This window comes from Haliotis rubra, unplaced genomic scaffold (assembly GCF_003918875.1).
Source record: "Haliotis rubra isolate DU_JTF1 unplaced genomic scaffold, ASM391887v1 Scf570, whole genome shotgun sequence".
Taxonomy (NCBI): domain Eukaryota; kingdom Metazoa; phylum Mollusca; class Gastropoda; order Lepetellida; family Haliotidae; genus Haliotis; species Haliotis rubra.
The window spans coordinates 620,905-641,800 of record NW_025767269.1 but is presented as its reverse complement, the minus strand read 5'-3'; the positions used below and the strand labels follow the sequence as shown (position 1 = coordinate 641,800).

The 20,896-nt window shown below is 40.2% G+C and overlaps 1 protein-coding gene across 1 annotated transcript in view; it reads left to right on the top strand.

Moving 5' to 3' along the window:
- Positions 1–19,299: 19,299 nt before the first annotated feature.
- LOC124254336 (mitogen-activated protein kinase kinase kinase 20-like) overlaps positions 19,300–20,896 on the top strand; it is a 40,745-nt gene continuing 39,148 nt past the window's right edge. The window contains exon 1 of the mRNA XM_046688258.1: positions 19,300–19,347. The gene's annotated coding sequence lies outside the window, so the exon portion shown is untranslated. The remainder of the gene's footprint in view (positions 19,348–20,896) is intronic.

Sequence of the window (20,896 nt, the reverse complement as noted above, 5' to 3'; positions counted from 1 at the left end):
AATTTGAATATGATGTTTTTTATTATTGTCAAAGTGTAGGTTTTTCATTATTTTGCATTTAAATGTGTGTGCAGTGAAACCTGCTGAGATTTGGAAGAGTCCATTATTTAGAGAACAGGTATTGTTAGATATCAGCATTTTATGTACATGTTCCCTTGTCAAGATCATCTATCGAGTATATTAGAGAGAAAGTGTATATTTGTAGTGTTTTAAATCAGAGTTATTTTCTGTGTATGACCTACATTTCAATATGTTTTGGCCACCTGTCACCCCTTTGGTCAAGCAGAGTAGGACTTCCATTTCTTGGAATTGAGAGTCAGCGATACACTGTTTCCAAGAATTTGCGTGTGACAGCGATGTTTGTTTGCGAGTGCATTTCAGTCTTTTTGAGTGTAGGTTGGAGTTGTAAGAGATGTTATTCATTGTCTTATCATATTCAGGGGATGGTAGATTATTTCTGTCAGTGTAGAGTTTAATCTCATTATTTTATTGTTCATGATTCAGAGAGGCATAGTAATGACGTCATAGATATATCCTTGTGTATTCGGTTTTCGGTCATGTAACGATTGTCGACCAACGTAACCTAAAGTGCATAAATAAATCGATAATAAACAAACCTACCTCGTTTGTTTGATATTTATTTATGATATTCAAATATCTGACGGATTAACCTCGTGTTTCACCCGCACAGCAGGCCTCATAGTTCACTACGCAAACATCGTGAATGCGGAAGTGACGTCATCTGTTTTCGTTCACTTCATTGGTTCTCCGTAAAACAGAAATCTAATAGCAGTATTCGTGCTATGCTGATATTTTTATAATATAAAGTTGATAAACATACAGTCCAAAAAGAATATTTGTAATAGTTCCAATAATAATGATTAGAAACTACGGTTGTAATAATTTCATGTCAAAGTTAATCATGATAAGACTTTGCTAGTTACATTACATGTCCAGGCATGTTTCACTCCTGCGGTTCGCGCTGACAACCTCACTACACATACGGGGGTGCACAGCTTGAGGCGGACCCAATGACAGCATGCAGGATGAGTACACTGTAAATTAAATGAGTATTTTGGAAAATCGTAATAAGAGATGACCCTATCTAGTTTCCATATATATTTTTTACGACGGCAACGCCACGTGATATGTCATGTGATAATGATACGTCATACCATAAACAACAGGCGACACTATACTGAAAAGGTGGAGTTGACGATATTTTAGATATCACATTTTGATTACATGAAAATTTATGCATTAGTAAACTCGGTTCTAAAACGTAATATTTACATGTGTTTGCAATCATGTACCTTCCAAAATTTCACACGAAGCATTTTGTTACTCAGAGCTGAAGCAGTCGACCTCCTGCTAAAAAAACCTGTCTGGTGACGTAATATCTCGCTAATAACCGCGAGAAATGAACACGCAAACGGCCGACCGAAAACAGATGACTCGAGGATACGAACACTTCATTATTGTCCGACTTTCCTATAAACTATGTAAAAACAAATTGATAACAACGTAGAGAATTGGATTTACTAAGGCCAGGTGTGGAAGGCGAGGGCGGACGCAGGGCCAAGCCAAAGCGGTTTAATGACATGCTCTCCGTTGGACCCTGAACAGACGAGACAGGTAGCGGCGATGTTTCAACCCGAAGGTTGGAAGTAGCCTCTATTGGAAAATAGACAGCCTAGCAGCAGCAGCGAAGTATAAATTGAGCGAGAGATTGGTCCTGCGTCCGCCCCGAACCTCGCCACCGAGCACTGAAAGTGCTGCGCCATCCACACCGAAATAAAGTAGAAAGTGTTATGTCATCTTATGTTTTGGTAGAATTGATAATGTAAAATTATGGAGGGAAAAACACAGGAGGACTCCACCAAGTTTGCCAATGAAAGTACCAGATAACTGAACTTATGATGAACTTATGCTGCAGCGAATGTCATCACAGAAAATGTGCAACCCGACGGGAGTCAAGTGCACCCCATCACTGATGTAGTGATCTACACCTGGGTAGATAAAGTCGTGGCGGATGACTTCACCGTCGATTGTCCTCATAAGATTGGCAACACGCCTATTCAGCTTCTTACGGCCAAGTTCAACACACTTAATATCTCTAGCATATCGCCAGCAACACTGCGGCAACATATTGGACCAAAGGAGCCTGGTGTGGGGAAGCCGCAACCGAGTGTAGAGTAGCTGCTCCATGATCTGCTCAAAGAGCTCCTGGACGGTGGTGACTCCGAGGTCGTTTGGGCCCAGGTGTAATACTAGGATCCGGGGTTGACTGGCTGAGTTGGCGATCAGATCATCTATTGCCGGCCTGTAATGGTGCCATGTCCAGCCCCCCTTGGCACGCCACTCCACCGGGCCCATGCTGCCGAGGGTGTCCGCCAGCGCAGGTCTCGCTCGGGCCAGATAGCTGTCGCCAACTACCCACACACCTACAACAATTACGCAATTTGTCATTATAATTATGGAAGCAGTTTACATTCTTATATATTGGAGATAACAATCAGATGACCATCGACCAAATCTCTTAATGGTCTCTGCATCAACACCGTTCATAGCTGCCGTAGTAGCAGCCCCGATTCTGAAAGAGTGAGAAGTGAATTTAAGATGCCCCACGTCAAGATGACTGATGGCTTTCTGCAGCACTGCCTGAAACTGAAATCTAGTTAGTTGTTTGCCATCAAAGTGAAGGAAAAGATAAGGGGAAGCAGTCGGTCGCGATTTTAAGTATGTTGCCATGGCAGCGACGGGACATAGCGGAGAATATGGAATAGCTTTGATGTGGATAGAAGTACCTTTACCCGTTTGATCAGTCTTAGAATATTGAAGTGTGACATGCATGGCCGCTGCGTTACCTGTAATCTTTACATCATGAATAGTGAGAGACCTACGCGATGTGTCAGAAAGGGAGGTAGGTACCAACTCACTTATCCTGAAGAAACTGAAAAAGGCCAGTGTATATGCTGCTTTAAAAAGATTGCATTCATAAACAGAAGAACAAACAATATGAAGAACGTTGGAAATTGATAATAATATTTCTGCTGTGATCGGGCGTCGACTGTCTTTGGCCCTAGCTGCTTTGCTGAATCCTAACAGCGTCTTCCGCACCAGGAAATGTTGGGATGCATCCTGCATGTCGTGCCACTTGTGCCAGGTTCCCAGTGCTGAGATGTAGGCGTTTGCCGTTCTAGACGATTTACCCTGCAATGACAATGCTGACAAGTAATACATAATATGATCAAGCGGTGCCGGCCATGTAGATGGGAGACAATGTGACACTCTGAACTCGTTGAAAGACTGTAACGCTGTATAATAGGTCCTCCAAGTGTTTCTGGATAGTGACAGGTCCAGTAAACGGTCCGACTCCAGTCTTAGATGTCCCAGATGTCCGGTGGTAATGGTGTTGCTGTTGAGTCTGCTTTGTGGTGCTGCTTCCCGGAAACGATCCCACTGAAACCTCGAAATAGCATCAGCTATAACATTATCATGAGTAGAAATGTACCTGGAACGGAACAGAATATTATGATTCAGACATGAAGCTACTAGCAAACGCACGAGAGACATCACCTTGGGGTTCTTGGATGTTTGCCTGTTGATGATGGACACGACAGCTTGGTTGTCACACACAAACATTACCTTGTTGTTAAGAAACTTAGGTGCCCACAAACGTAGGGCTACGATGACAGGAAACAATTCCAGGAAAGTCACGTCTTTCATGTAACCCGCTCTCACCCATTCGCCTGGCCATTTACCATACGCCCAACTCCCATGGAAGTATACCCCGAACCCGCACGAACTGGCAGCGTCTGTGAAAAGCTCTATTTGGGTTGACGTGATCCACTCTTCACTCTGAAACACAGATGTACCATTATGGTTGAGGAGAAATGTTTGCCAGACTTTAAGATCTTCTTTCACTCCCCTGGTAATCCTGACTCGGTGATATGGTTTTACCTGACCCTTGATAGCGTCGTACAGGCGCCTGCAGAAAGCTCTGCCCGCTGGGATAGCACGTGTAATGAACTGGAGTCTACCGACCAATGATTGCACCTCTACTACCCGTAATTTCTTTTTACTGCTGGTGAGGATTGCTTGTATCTGCCGGGTGACCTCTGTTATCGTCTCCGCGGGTATTGTCACCTCCATAGCTACAGTGTCTATCGTCAGGCCCAAAAATGTGATTGTAGTGGAGCGTCCGACAGTTTTGTCATTCGCAATCGGCACAACAAATTGCTGAAACATGTCCATAGAAAGTTTAAGTAATTCAGAACATGTGTTTGTAAAGGGATAGCCCCCCAACAAGAAATCATCAAGGTAATGAATTAAGGAATGCGAGGAGCTTTTCTTTATGATGCACCATTCAAGAAATGTGCTGAACTTTTCAAATAATGCACAGGAAATCGAGCATCCAAATGGTAAACATTTATCGAAGTAATATTTACCTTGAAAACACATTCCTAGAAGATGACAGTCTTTGGGGCGGACCAGAATCAATCTGAACGCAGATTTGACATCAAATTTGGCCAACTCGGCACCTTTACCCAACTTTTGTACCATGGTAACTGCTTCGTCGAATTTTGTGTAGGTCACCGACGAAAGCTACTGGGGGATAAAATCGTTAATAGACCTACCTTCTGGGTAAGATAAGTGATGAGTAAGCCTGTAGTGATCGTCTGTGGGCACCGATTCACTGCTAACCTTTTTGCCTACCAAACCTATCGGTGATACAATCAAATCCGGAAAGGGAGGAGATTCAAACGGTCCACTTATTCTCCCCAGTTTGATGTCTTTGTTGAGTTTTTCAGCTGTCACGTGTGGAAGTTGGGTAGCTGACTTGAGATTGTGTGCAAACCTTGGTCCAGTAGGCCCAGTGTACTGCAAATTGAAACCCTCAGAAAAACCCTGAAACAACAACTGTGCATCCAACATATTTACAGTACCATAGAGAGATAGCCAGGGAGAGAGATTAGTAAGATTTATTGGTACCTGAGCCAGTTGTTTTACCTGTACTTGTGACGGTTGTGCTGGCATTTTGGTACTTGTGGTGTTGCTGGGTCGTGCCTGGTGCGTTTCGGGAACGAAAAAGTGACGACTGACAAGAGCGGGCCCCGTGGTTGAAACTCTGACACTTGGAACACCTGTGTGGGAACTTGCACACGGATCTTGTACACCGAGAACGATTAAAATCCCAACATACATTATCATCACCCTTTGACGTTTTGGAGAAAGAAGGAATGCTTGGTGACAGGTTTTTTTTTTACCTGGCAACATACACTTTAATTAAAGGTCACCGTCAATCTTACCCCATGACCTGGCTGGGTCACGTGCCATTTTATGACGAAAGTGATAATCGTAGGTCGCCCATGAATCTCCGCCGTGCTTGAAGGCTGCTCCCCTGATTGTTTCAGCGTATGACAGTAATTCCTGCACTCGGTCTGCGTGCTTGCTTACGTATATCCCCATGAAGATATGGAAAGCAGTCGTCCATGCGCTAATAGTCAGTGGACGTGCAGTGTGAGATTCATATGGCTTGAACAAGACCTGACCATTGCTATCTGAAACAAGTCTAAGCGGGACATGGTCATCGAGAGGTTGGTTATCCGATGGGAGCAAATTACGGAAGTCAACATACTCGCCATTGAGGATTTTTTGCCAAACGGCTTCCTTGTGTGAGCCTATTGCTTCCACGGGATATGTGAGCGGTAACTGACTTTGGAGAGATTGGGTTGAGGAGATATTTGTATGTGGAGCAGCGGGTGGAGGAGATGGGAAATTAGCTTGAGATGCGAGCTGTGATAACCAGGCTAGAGCGCGGTGCATGTCACTACCCGGCGGTATCGCAGATTGAGACTGATTCACATTTTGATTTGATTGCAATATGACACCCGGATCAATAGTAATGATGTCATTGTCTGTAACATTACCTGCATTATCTTGTGGCACTGTTGTTGTATTCGACCTGCCCGCATTCTGTTTCTTTGCCGCAGGCTGAGTCCGGACCAGTCTATGGTTAGGCGACGCTTTACGTTTAGGAGGCATCGTTGCACAAATGATGCTTACACTGTGATTACAGTGTAATTACACTACACTAGACTACACTACACTACACTACACAACACTGTACTGCACTACACCACACTACACTGAGAAAAAGAAACTGAGAAAAAGATCATAAAATGAAATTGCTAACAAGTGGTTGATAAAATGACGGTTATCTTAAATGGCAGAGGAATGAAAGAAAGTGACGTAATATAAATATTATGATGACGCCTCCAATTGTGTGATGACGTAATGTAAGCGGATGTGATGAAATGCACATCTTTGGATGTTTGTAAACATGAGCACGTGTTTTGTTAAGAGGAATTTATTGTGTTTGCTGTAAAGAAATTATATGTAATTGTCAGTAGAATGAGAATAATTGTAGGAATTCAGGAAATGCATGGAGCGTACAATAACGACATTTAGCCAAATAATGCTAAATGGAATTATATGAGATTTCCTGAGCGTTCCTATTAGAAATTAAGTGTAAACATTTCTGAATTATGAAGAAGTTATTTATCTGAGTTTTATGAGTGTACAAATGACAAAGAGAGAGAGAGTAGATAATAGAGAATATATTGTATATTTATGAGGGTTCATTTTTGTTTTTAGAACTCCATGATCCATACTTCCTTGTGTTTGGGAATAAATGGCGTTGGAAGACCTCCCACAATAGACTTGTTCTTTGACCTGTGAACCACCACCCATTTTGGTTTCTTATCATTTAATGTAAAATGGCTTTTGTTACAATTTATAACTCCTGTTAGCAAAATTGCTACATCAGTACAACTCCTATTTAATTTGAAATAATCGTTTCTGAGAATCTGTTAAAGAAAAACTAAATCTGACAGAATAACAACAATCTTCCATTGTTTTGCAGGACAATGTCAAACAATTTGATGTCAAGAATGAATGTTGATGGGCAAAACAGCAAGTTTTCTTTTAAGAATACAAGGTTGTATTCAATCATCTCTGGTAAGTTAATTACCAAATGCAGCATTTTCATCATGACCATAGCAAATAATATATGACAGTAAAGCATTGTCTAATTCATCCTAAGTCATAGTCTGTTTGAATAATCAACTTGCAATTGAGGATTTTCTTTGAAAAGGTTTAAGAAAACTTCATTCCTTTAGTTGAAAATATTAATTGTTTACACTTTTTGTAATATTTTGTATGGATACCGTTCATATACATGTTACATATGTTCACATGCCAAGTTACAGCAGTGAAATGAACCTTTCAAGTGATTGATTAAACAAATACTTGAATCATTTAAGACAATATATCTTCCATATAAAATTATTCATGTATTTAAATATCTAATTTCAGAATGTGTCCTATCTCATGGGAAATTTCAAGAAAGAGTTAGGAACGTTTCTGAAGTATTCACCTGACCGCCAGGCTGGGAGTGGCAGAAAGAAGAGGAGCTGATAATTGTGTTTTTGGAGTTGTAATTGTGTTGAAAAATCTGAACTGTGGTATTGAAATTGGTGGCGTAAATGTCAGTTTAATGCTATATGCAGATGATATTGTGTTATTAGCACAACAGAGATCACCTACAGACGACAGTATGTCATGTGTGATGTTTTACAATATGCTTTAAACCACGTTTCTGTGTGTGTGTGTGTGTTCGTAAAGATTTCATGAAAAGTGACTTGTTTTATGTGCTGTCTTCAGGTATAGTTCCTGGTCATCTTGGATCCCTTTCATGGTGAAAGTAATTGCATTGTGTTTATTCAGGGGTCTGTTTAATAGCTGAAATTCAGACAAAATGTCTTCTCGGCACAATTTCCACCTTTTCAAGATAACAATGCAACAGTAAATAGTTTTTCTTAATTTGGAATACTCTTTTATTCTTACTGGAATTATACGTCCAACTGACATAACACTTAAATGAACATAATATTGAATGTGGAATTTTAACCCAGTATTTTATCAGGTAAATATTTTTACTGCATTTTTGTGTTTGAACACTGTTTATTGCAGGTAGCTTTTTGGGTATTTTAACTGGATGCAAGAGTTTGGTGCTACTTTAATGTAGTTTAAAGTTGAAGCTCGAGTCTATTTACAGGAAAGCATAATACCTCCAATACACAACCACGGAACAACCCATTTTCAACGTCAGTAATATGTCAGACTTCAACGTTGATTCCACGTCGGATATCTACGTCTAAAAAACTTTCATATACAACCTTTTTCAACGTTGATAATAGGTCAAACTTCAACGTTGATTCCACGTCGGATATCTACGTCTAAAAAACTTTCAGGACCAACCTATTCTCAACGTTGAAACAACGTTGATGTGCCTGCTGGGATTTGTTTTGAGAATTAGTATCCGTTATTGAAAATCAAAATCGGGAATTTCGCGGATTTTACACCTCCGCCATTGTTCTCACAGAACGACGAGCACACATGACAGTATTCATCAAATACAAAGACAAATATATGCTTTAGCACCCCTAATACACCTCTAATGCACTGTTGCAAATTTAAGTATGTGCATGAGAATACATGAAAAAAATCAAATCTTACCTTTGCAATGAAAATACGCGAAATCGTGAGTGAGTGAGTTTAGTTTTACGCTGCACTCAGTAATATTCGGGCTATATGGTGGCAGTCTGTAAATAATCGAGTCTGGACCAGACAATCCAGTGATCAACCGCATGAGCATCGACCTGCGCAATGTGGAACCGATGACATGTGTCAACCAAGCCAGCAAATCTGGCCACCCGATCCTGTTAGTTCCCTCTTACCACAAGCATAGGTTACTGAAGGTTCAGTCTAACCTGGACCTTCAAGGGTACAATACATTAAGAAACAAGAGAGATGTACAGATTTCATTGTTTATTAGCTCTGTTTCAAATGAGTAGACATTAGGATAGGAGCTCTCCCAAATGTCTACTTTACATCTGTTGTGAATTGTCTTATTATCCCTTCTCATCCTCCTGTCCAGATACTTCGCTCTCAGATAGGGTGTCTTCATTGTCGTCTTCAGTCAAAGTCAAAAGTCAAAGATGTTTATTGTACAGAAACTCCTCTGGCCCATATACATTGGAGTTATACATATACATTATACATATGGTGAAATAAGTAGTAATTAGTGATCCAAACAGCAAATCATGACACAGGCAGTAAATTATGTACAAGTAGTGGAATACGATGGACCTACAACACTTTTTATCAGATTGTTACGTTTAATAAGAGCATAATTGATATAGTACGACAGCTTTATTATTACATGCTGGTCAGTTGATGAAAGAAGTAGTTTAAATGCTAATGTAGGTGGCTTACATAGATAATATTCAGCTATATATTACGTACGCAAATCTTTATACAAAGCCATACACGTAAAAATGGATTTCATTTTCCACATCTATATTACACAGTGGGCACATTCTCTTGCATCGTTCAATATAAAAACGTCTTCCTTCGTTTACCATTATGTTGATCAAACCTAACCTAAAACGTATAAATAGATATCATAATTTCTTTGATGTTCAAAACGACAGATATTTTTCCGGCAGGAGTAGTGATTTGTATATTCTATAAGAGTCGTACCGTGAACTATTATGTATTACTGAATACCATTCTTGATTAAACGTATTAAGGCTTATTTATCGAAACTGAGTTAAAAACAAACTTGCATCACCAACTGACTGACTTAACCATACAAAACCATAACCATGTGAAAACAGAAGATTTCTTACATAAGATGCCCATGTCACTTTACCAATGTTGTCCAAATGAACAAGCATGTTATAAGCCTTTTGGGTAATCTATGTTCTTGCATACGCAATATCTTAAACCAGAATTTTATACATCGAATATGAGCATTTATATACAGGGGATACCTCCCACATTCACCGTACACCATACAATTCGGTGTAGAGGGTCCTACATTTAAAAATTTCTTACAGGCCATCAGATGTATTTTTCTATGCACTCATATCTGTGGATCCCCAAATCTCGGATCCATACAAAAGAATAGGCTGAATTTGACAATCAAATAGTTTAAAGTAAATACTAGGCGTCAACACACCAATTTTACACAAGGCAGATAAAAGACTTATCAATGCTTTCTTAGCTTTCAATGATAATTCAGTAACAGATGTTTTCCAGTTCATAGCAGATGTAAACTTAATACCAAGATAGGAGAAATGATCAGAGACAATTACAGGTTGGTCATTAAAGGACCACCTTTCGTTAGAAGATATCCGGCCACCTTTTCTAAATATAACAATATTAGTTTTATCTAGGTTAATGGATAAATGTTTTAGTATACCGTTCCAAAATATTTAACTGGGTTTGTAGTCCAACTACAGATTCTGATAAAAGAATTACGTCATCAGCAAATAAAAGAATAAAAAGTTCTAAGAGATCTGGAAATATTTGGATGCCATGCTTACCATTTGCAATAATATCGTAGTACAATTCGTTGATAAACAGGGAAAATAGAATTGGACTCACAACACATCCTTGTCTTAAGCCAACGGGGCAGTCGAAAAAATCAGTCTTATCATCACCACAACGTACACAAGCTACCACATTAGTATACATTGCTTTTAAAATTGAATACATTCTACCTTTCAGGCCAGCATTACTTAAAGAATACCACAATTTAGAACGATTGACAGAATCAAATGCTTTACGGAAATCAACGAAAGCTACATATAATTTACGCTTACGACGGGATAGACATTTCTGGGCTAGTGCAAATAGTGTAAAGATATGATCAGAAGTTGAATATTTCTTTCTAAAGCCTGCTTGTGATTCGGGAATTTTATCTGTCATACTTGCCCATTGGGTGAGTCTGTTATTTAGAACAGATGTAAAGACTTTACCTAAAATACTCATAAGGGAAATTCCTCTATAATTATCTGGATTGGTGACATCACCTTTCTTATGTAAGGGAACAATAATTGATCGCGCCCAACAACGGGGTAAAATACCATTTTCAAACAATTTATTAAAACACTTATTCAAAAAGGGCATGATAACAAACTCTGAACTTTTAAGCATTTCCACCACGACGAGGTCAAGACCAGCTGATTTTCCATTTTTCAAATGCAATAACGCTTCTGATATTTCATTATCTGTTATGGGTGAGTCTAATACAAGTGATTCGACGTCGGACATATCTGCAGTTAAAATATCTGGTGTTGCATCATCCTGCAAAGGACAATCATCAAAAGAATCATTAAAAACAAAATCATTATGAAATACATTTTTAAAATGATTTAACCATTCCGCTTTCGGAATTACATTTTTTCATGTTGGTCGACTTTTTAAATATCTGATTTGTTTCCAAAATGAGGTCTGGCTTTTTGTTGCCTTTGTTAAGTTATCGACATTTCGTTTACTCAGGTCCGATTTAAATCTTCTACAGCAGTTTCTGTATATATTTCGTTCTTTACAATATAGTTTTCTATTGATATCATTACGTTTACGTCTAAATGTCTTTAGAGATTTTCGTGCAACCCGTCGTGCAGCCTTACACTCAGCATTTAAGGGTGGATTGTTTCGCGGCGGTGCGATCGATACACGTTTCTTCATACAGCTTGCAGAATCTAAAATCATAGTTACAAAATCATCAATAGCATCTTCTATATTACTGTCAAGCCTTCAACCCAAGATTTATATTTGTACAGCTTCGAAATCACTTCATGATACATATTATTCGTGTCTTGTACTTGTGCCAGTATTCCTTGTGTCTTTGGACCCCACTGCATATGATACAGATAAGTAATAAATCGGGCATACATCTCTTTAAACGTGCTCCAGATTAATTTCTTCAGTTTGGCTTGTATCATGTCTTCGTTTAAACCTCTTTTCATGTACAGCTGTCGTTTCTCATCCAAAAAGTCTTTATTCAGCTCACGCGTACGTGAATACATTTGTCTTATACCTTACTGTTCGAGATCAGCCATCTTATTTTTCCTGTTGTGTGTGACATCGCTTAACGATACAGCATCATCATCAGCATTTTCCATTTCAGGACATTGTTTATCATGTAAATGTCTTTGTAAGTTATGGTTATTGCTAAACAATTGACCACAATAGTCACAGTCCACCAGAGGACATTTTTCGGGACACCAGTTTCTTCTGTGTTTTTGCAAATCATGCACGTCTTGAAACATGAGTCCACAGTCATCACAAGATGGCATTGTTGGGAGGTTTGCTTCACACGTCTGCTCACGCTGAAAGTCTAACTCGGACTGAATGGTCCTAGCTTGGAGGTCTCCTTTTAAACTGAATGCATTGGGACAAAGTCGCAAATGGGGAGGTGTTTGTGGTTTTAGATCAACCAACAAGTATCCATAAGGTTCCTGGATAGCCCATTGAAACAGCTCCATGAAATTGTCTGTGTTACCTGGATACATTTGCCTCGCCAAAGTCATGATGGGTTGTTGATCGATAGGGTTGTTGAACAGAAGCATATATATAATGACAGTTTCTTTGTTGTGTGGGATCCTTACGGTAATACAAATTCTGGTTCAAGGCTACCACTGAGAGATTACGATGATGACTTCCTTCAGTAAAAACATCTGTAATGCGTGGATCTTTGCTGGCAGTAGACATTAAGTCGTCGAGGATAACCACGTTCACAACACTGGGGTCCAGAAACGCATCCTTTTCGAGGTGAGAAGGAATGCCTTGATGAAATTCAATATAGGGATAAACACAGGTTTGAATGGCATTATACAATGGCTGCCATCGTTTGTAGAGCCATATAATACGTTCAGGATAAGGTTTAATGTTCATCCTTTCTAGAAGCTGCTTCACTAAGTACGTTTTCCCACAGGAGGTTGGCCCTGAGACGATCATGGTAAATGGATGTAGGAGCCTAAGGGGAGGAGGGGGTTGTTGATGTTTCTGTCTTCTATGTCTTAACATATTGTCTGTCCTGGAAAAAGTCTGATAGCACACGGGACACGTTGTTGACTGCATGGTGGTCCGAGTCTAAATGGCAGGGAACCTGTCTACTGGCTGCTTTTATCTAAAAAGTCGTCTTCCGTTTCTTCATGGGACTCTGGGAGGAACTGTTTTTTCCAGCTTTAGATCCCCTTTCTTCTGCATCTGAATAAGAGCCTTGGCCTGTTCGACCACTTGTTGAGTAGGAGTAACAAAATAATCTTAGGCTGTTCTGAGGTTTCTGGTTCCTTTTGTTTATCTTTCTTCCACTCTGGATCATACTGTTCCAAATATCGATCCACAGACATCATGGCAGATTTTTCTCCTCCACGTATAATTGAATAATAAGGGTCTCCTTTCCCTTCAGCCCTGAGCATGTAAAACCGTGTCCATTTATGGGCATCAGGTACGAGGAGTTTGTATTGTGGATTATTCATGATGAAAACGGGAGCCACTTGAGGTGATGTGTCACTGTCACTGGTCCACGGCTAAATGAAGCTAGATAGCCCTCGTGGCCTGTTATATAGATATCCATGGTTTGAATTGACCTTTCATGGCTTGGTATAGCTTTCAACATCACTAACAGTTTGTTTTGGATTGTCATACATGCTCTGAACATAATGACAAACTGAAGCTAAGACGAGTGTACCAAATGTACTAAGCCAATGCTCTATCTAACAACCAGACATTTTGAATGGCCTCATCTCTAAGTGCATTGACAAACTATGGTTTCAAAACAAATGCTACGATAGTATGTAACTGGCAAAAGGACTCTTCCACATACTGCCTGTCGTCCACAGGGGGTGAACTAATCTTCGTAACACCGTTAGAGAGTTATTTCTATCATTCTTCCTCAGGAAACGATGCCTTTCAGATCGAGTCAATGGTAATCTTCCCTTTAATAACCTATTGATAATACCATTGACGGATAGAATCTGTTCTCTCTTCATTTCTAAGATTTCTTGTCGAATCTCCACAACGTCATGAAACATGTACCTTAAAAAATCGTAATGTTTCAACACGTACCTAGCCATTATAATTCTAGCAAACAAGCTGTTATCATGGTTGGGATCTCAATGACCTCTATTTATACATTGACAAAAGACTATACATAGACAACAAATGCAGATGTACTCTTAACATTGATTTATTTCCAATATTCACAAATTTTACATCACACTCTTGGTTGCAAATCCACATGACTACCCCAGCGGGCCACCTCTTTCTGAGGTACTCCCACCAGGGCCAAATACGAACAGTCTGGAGACCATGTTTCATGTTCGACCCAGGGATCAACATCTTCTTCCCAGTTCTTGAGAACGAGACCACATTGAAAATGCTTGCAAGTGTCCCCTCTGATTAGGTACACAAATCCTGCCTGGGCCATGTGACTTGGACTCTGTTTCATCTGCACTGGCCAGTCTTTAAATGAATCGAGTCTTTTCTGGAATGAAGACCAGTCAGTATTGATTGCACAGCAATCGGCAACGACAGTTTTGTCGATTGGGTAATGTTTACACACATCCATGATATCCCAGATCGGAGAGCAGTGGTAACACGTCTGCACAGTACAGTGCCTTAACCAAGAATGGCTTTACACCCGTGACTTATAGTCTAAATACAGGCCTGGGAAGTCTAAAAAAATAGTCATCATCTAAATAGAGCCAGTTACTGAGGGCCTTTTCTGGACTCAAACAATAGGCCTGGGCGTCATAAAAACCTCAATGACGTCAAAAACAATGTTCGCAGTTGTGAGGTGGATGTTCTTGCCAAATCGTCAGTACTGTTTCACCTTTTATAGCGTAAGCAGTACTGTGTTTCGACTGATCATAATCTTGCTCCTTGAGCCCACATTCAAATGCATATTGGCCTTCATTCCGGTTATCTTAAATGCTAAAACACAATACGTTCACTCGACCCGTGGCACGGACGTCTTCTTCATCACATATTTTGTGGCAGAATCGATTGTTCCACAGTAAATCCTGAAAACATTGAAAACAAATAAAACCATGTGTCAAATAAATATGCCATTCGTAAACAGAAGACTGTTTCAATCTGCACATATCTCTAGCCTGACGAGTAAAACATAAAAACATACAAACGAAATGACGAAATAAGATTTATTTTAAAAACAAATGAATTTCTTAAAATGTTTTACCTTGCACATGTCAGATGTATCGTAAAGGTCTTCTACCTTCAAACTAGCATAGTCGTCACCCCAGACGTGGACAATCAACAGCATACACCAGGCAGTGTCAGAGAGCAGCTCCCCTTCTTTTTGTTTTTTCTCTAAGATGTTGATTAGATCCTTTCTGCTTTCTTTAATACTAGTCATGTCCATTTTCTATCTATAAACAGCCAGCAGAATCAGTAGAGTCAAGAGCATAGAACGTTTTTCATGGAGAAGAGACGTTCTCTCTGGCGACTGAGATGAGAATGACATGAAACTGTTTAGGGGGCCTTATATTGCCTACCTGCTAAATGACGTCATACCTTCTAGAATGTTGTACGTCACCGTGATGAGGGGAACCGAATCTCCCCTAACACTTTTGAAATCCAATAATAGACCAGGTGCATAGCAACGGGTCATCACAAAGAGGTGACACAGGTGTTTAATTAGGTCACCCAGGTGCCTCATTTAAAAAAAAAAAACATGGCCGATTTTTCGGTTGACTACCCAGGTGTACAACAGAAGTAGAACTTGACACTCATATATTGTCATGAGCACTTTATACTGATGTGCAATGTTACCTTCAGATTATTTAAATGAGTTTCCAATTAAAGATTCAGAAGCTTTATTTTTCATCTGATATTTTTTTTGTATTTTCCATCCATTGCTAAGTGTAAATGTAAATACATCTTGTACGATTGTAATAAAGTTTGTTTTGTTCACCATGTATACTGTTAGTTTGCATTGTCTTTTTTCTCGCATTTACCAATTGTAAATAGTGTAAACACAAAACCAAACAAACAAGTTCCTTAGTTTGTAAATGAAGTAGTCCCAAATAATAGAGTACACTTTAAAGTCATTTGGATATCATCTTCTCTTGCCATTGAACATCTCCTGGGCCCATGGAATAGTCCTTCAAATAGTTTCTTTGGTTGGTGCCATCTAGTGGGGTAACGTTCCTCGCACCCTGGTTATCCCCATCAAGTAGCTGTGTGCTGGAGCGCCACTCGCCTGGGGTGAGTGAACAGTCCTCATTCCCCTGGTCTATGAGGTTCATCTGACTGTTCCGGTTCCTCGTTCTCAGCATGTTGTGTAAAGTGAAGCAGGCCAGGGTTATCTGTTCAGCTCTCTGTCTGTAGTGCTATTTAGGGAGCCTAGATCCCCCGCGTATTCAATGGGTTCCTTATCAGGTGAATATGCTGGACATTCCCAGCGAGGAACATTGTTTTGTCCCAGAAAGTCAATGGCTATGAGAGTACGATGAGGTCTAGCATTGTCATCCTGGTAACCGCCTGTGGACCTATTCGATGAAGACAAGAATCTCATCCCTGTAGCAAACAGCATTCGGCAGCATTGATGACGTACAGATTAGTTCTGTGATAAAATGAGAAAGCGTCCCACACCATGACACTTTCACTGCTAAAACGATTGTGTCCACAACGTTGACGTCAGCAAAACGTTCACCACGCCGTCGTAGACAAGAATACGCCCGCCATTATGCTGCAGTGAGAACCGCGATTCATCAGAGAATAGAACTGCTGACCACTGTTTTCTTGCCCATTGTCGGTGATGCCCTGTCCGTGCGCCTCTAGCTGCTCTCTGACGCGGAAGAAGACGTGTTGTAACGGCTTGACGTCGGGGTCGAAGGTTTCTTTCCCTCAGAAGGTTTCTAATGTTTTGGTCACTGACGTTTGTTCCTGTAGCAGGCCTCAGTTGCCGTCGAAGATGGTTTGCTGTGACGGTTCTCCTCCTCAAAGCTTCAACAGCGAGGTACCGGTCTTCCCTTCCTGTTGTCACACGAGGGCGTCCTGACCTTAGTGTCTCACACACAGCAACGACACCACAACGTGGTCATGTGTCCAGACAGCTGATGGAGGAACATGTGAAGTTCTGATGGTATGCTGGGATATAACTGGAACACTGTTCAAGATGGCGTAAGACCAGTCTCTTGCAAAAACTGGGAATGAGTTATGAAGTCATCAATATATTGCAGAACTTAATATCCACGTACATAAAGGCGGTTGTCAAGTTGCAGTATTATGTATGGTAAAATGTTTTGTTGTTGCATTACGTTGTTTCGGTTCTCATTCAGTACCGAACACTCGGAAGTACACAAATTCTGACAGTTTGGTTCAGGAACCAGTTCTTGGGAGAGGGCAGATTGTTAAGTTACAAGGCGATAACCAGAACTGAAAGTTCTTGCCAAAATGGCACTCTTTTTATGTGAAACTGAGAAGATTCCAGTTTGCTATTGTTTTTAGAACGTGGAGGTTGCCAGATGTTTGTTCTAAATTCCCATCGAAAACATCTTTTGAGTTTATATATATATATATATATTCCTCTAACAGACTGGCATGTACTGTCCGCTGATCTGGACCTGCCTCTTAAAAGAACACAAATACCATACATCATTGGGCTTAGCATTCAGTACAGCTTTGGAGCAAGGCTAGTTACGTGGGTGTGAACAAATGTGTGACATGATAGTACACAGATGCCTTGATAATCGAGGATTGTAATACCATTGATCTCGGAATGTCGATTTTATCAACAAATGTAATATATTCGCTGTTCATAATTACTGCTAGCATCGTACCGTGTACCCAATCACAGTAGGATTGTGTTGCTGGTTTTAATAGCGATAAAACAAACACTGTTACCAATGAATAAAATATGAATGCTACGATTCATCGTTAAATACATTTGAGATGACTTTTTCGTTTGACCTTCAGTGTCTGTTTAGTCCCACAGAAATGGCTGACATTTTGCTGGTGCCAGTTAAGTTTGCACCCAGTACAGTAACGTCAGGATACGATTTCATTTTATTGTTTTCACCATCTGCACCAGGAACATCCAATATATTTAATCAGGTTATGCCAGTAAAATATTGCCTACACTATGCTATGAACAATCTCTTCGCTGTCACTGACAAACGATGATTCTTTATCGCGGTCAACTTCACTCTCTGTGGAAAGAAATCACAAATTCGATGCCTGAAAGGATCGACGTTTTGGTAGGTGTTGCTGTTTACAGTACAACCAGAAACTATTGAGAATTTAAAGATTGTAATTTTTTATATTTTTTTCACTCATTACTCACGCATTAAATGTGAATATTAGCAGAACATAACTCCAGATTCAAAGACAGGTGAATAGTTAGGTTTTTGTCAAGTCACAATGGGCAGCAATGCAGGCTTCAATGCGGCGGAGCATACTACTGATCAAAGAAGTTAGAAAGTCGTGGTCCATGCTGTCCCAATATCGGACAACCTCTTCTTTCATTTCAGCAATATTTGTCAGATTTTTCTTATTGACACTTTCCTTCATAAGTCCCCAAATATTTTCTATTGGATTTAGGTCAGGGGCCATAACTTGGCCAATCTAATGTCATATTTTGGGTCCGGAAACCAGGCCTGTGAATGCTTTGAACGATGTTTTGGGTCGGTGTCCTGTTGGAAAATCAAAAATTTCCATAGAACACGTGAGCAGATGGAAGTATATGTCCCTCTAGAATATCTGTGTACCGCTCACTGTTCATACTCCCTTCAAACACGCAGAGGGCGTTGCCCCTAACACAGATATGCCACCCTACGTTAAATTTCGGATAGTACTTTGGGCGCTGATACAAAGGTTTTCAGTTTCTTTGGTCCAGAATTTCAGTGTATTAGGAAACAGCCACACAGAACTTTCCTCTGAGAAAATCACATTGTCCCAGTTAACATTTCTATGCTGTAAGCACCAGTTCAACCTTCGCTCCTTTTGTTCAGGTTTCATGATCGGTGATGGCATTCCCTCGACTTTTCTCATAATTGATACACCTGATGCACATAAAGAGGAGGAGAGGTATCTAATGCTGGAAGTGTTTACCAATAAAGCTGCTGCCTTGTACTTGTGGTGGATTATGTTTGGTAGGTGCGCTGGGTGCAATCTGAAAATATAACGCTGACCTAACTCGCTCTTTCTTGATTACTCATATATTGCTTTTGCTTTATTTCATATAGGTATCTAATAACTTTAGGTATGTAGGAATAATGTGTGATTTGAAGTGTCTGTAAGCTGTTTCGCAAATAGGATTTTACGTTCCCTTCAGGCCCCGTGCAACACACGACTTCAATGGTTTCGTCTTAGTGCATCGACACGCCCGGACAAGATATCCGTAATTGAAGTATAGTCGCACATTCGTCAGGTTGGAGAGGTGGAAATCCCAAGTGGTGAAATGTATGTGCTAACATTTAACACGTGTTTAATGTTTTCGAAATTTTATGAATAAGAGTTTGGTTTTAAACTGATCATCCCTATACGCAAAAAGACGTAGAAATTCAAACATATATGATTCAGTTTGAAATGTTGTTATTGCAAACATTGAACGTAGTTAGGACCGTCTCTCTCCGACCACGCCATATCATCAAACAGTGATTACACTACACCGAATTATCAAACAGTGATTACACTTGGTCACAAAATGCCTAAATGTTGGCTCGAGGGCATGTTTCAAACTCAGACAAACCGAAGTGAAAGGTCTTCTAACGAGGTGCGACGTGTGTGACTCAGCACGATCAACCACAGAACACCATCATACTGTCCTCCCTTACTGGCCTCCACCATGAAGGTCCGGGTTAGAATTGGTCTTGACATGGTCTTAACCCATACTTGTGGCGACTGATGGAACCGGGTGGTCAGGCTCGCGGACTTGATGGACATGTGTCATTGTATCCCATTTGTGTTGATCGATGCTCATGCTGTTGATCCCTGCATTGTCTGGTCCAGACCAAACTATTTACAGACCGCCACCTTATAGCTGGAATGCTGCTTATTGCAGCATTAAAGATCAACCAACTAACCAACTTCCCTACTAGCCATCAATGATGTACCATTTGCTTTTCAATTACATGAGATCGTTATGTTAATCTCATATTTGTCACAACATACTATGTATACATTCTTCTCAATAACTTGTTGTAGTCACTTTAAGCTTGAAAACTGTGTTACATTATACTCCGAAACGTTGCACTATGCACAGGGGCTTGTAAGGCTAAAAACTGCCATCAAGGTATATACTGTCACTGACGGGGTCTTAGTACTATACAGTGGAAACCTGGTATAAGTAAAATTTCAAAGGTATATACTGTCACTGACGGGTCTTAGTACAGTGGAAAAGCCTGATAAATTGTTTACTTATCAGGTATTTTACTATCCAAACTTATAAAACCTGCAAATGACAACCATATGCATGTATATGTATGCATATATAACAATGAACAACTTATCAGGGCTGGCAGTGTATTGACAACTGCTTGACACCAGCGAGCTGTAAAGTAGGGATGTTTGTTTGACTGGAGACTGATCCGACTGCCCCTCCAGGGTTTTACATGACACATGATTCCTGCGTATTTGACGCGAACAATTATGTTAATGACTCAAATACTATCATATGAGTCAAGCCCCTCATGTCGGATAATGTGGTGATCGCTAATTTAGTTATCCAGTCTCTTTTGTTAAGTAATTTACTTCCATGGACCATGAGAAGACGTTTAGTTAAAGCGGTATTGTTTACTTATCCGAGCTTAGTTAACCGGACTCTAATAGTGATAATTAATGAAGAAAGTTGCCGGGACCAAAAAGTGTTTTCTTATCAGGTCTGTTTAGTTAAGCGGTCTTTACTTAGGCGATTTCCACTGTACTATACACAGGGACTTGTAACGCTAAAACTGCCATCAAGGTATATACTGTCACTGACAGGGTCTTAGTACTATACACAGGGGCTGGT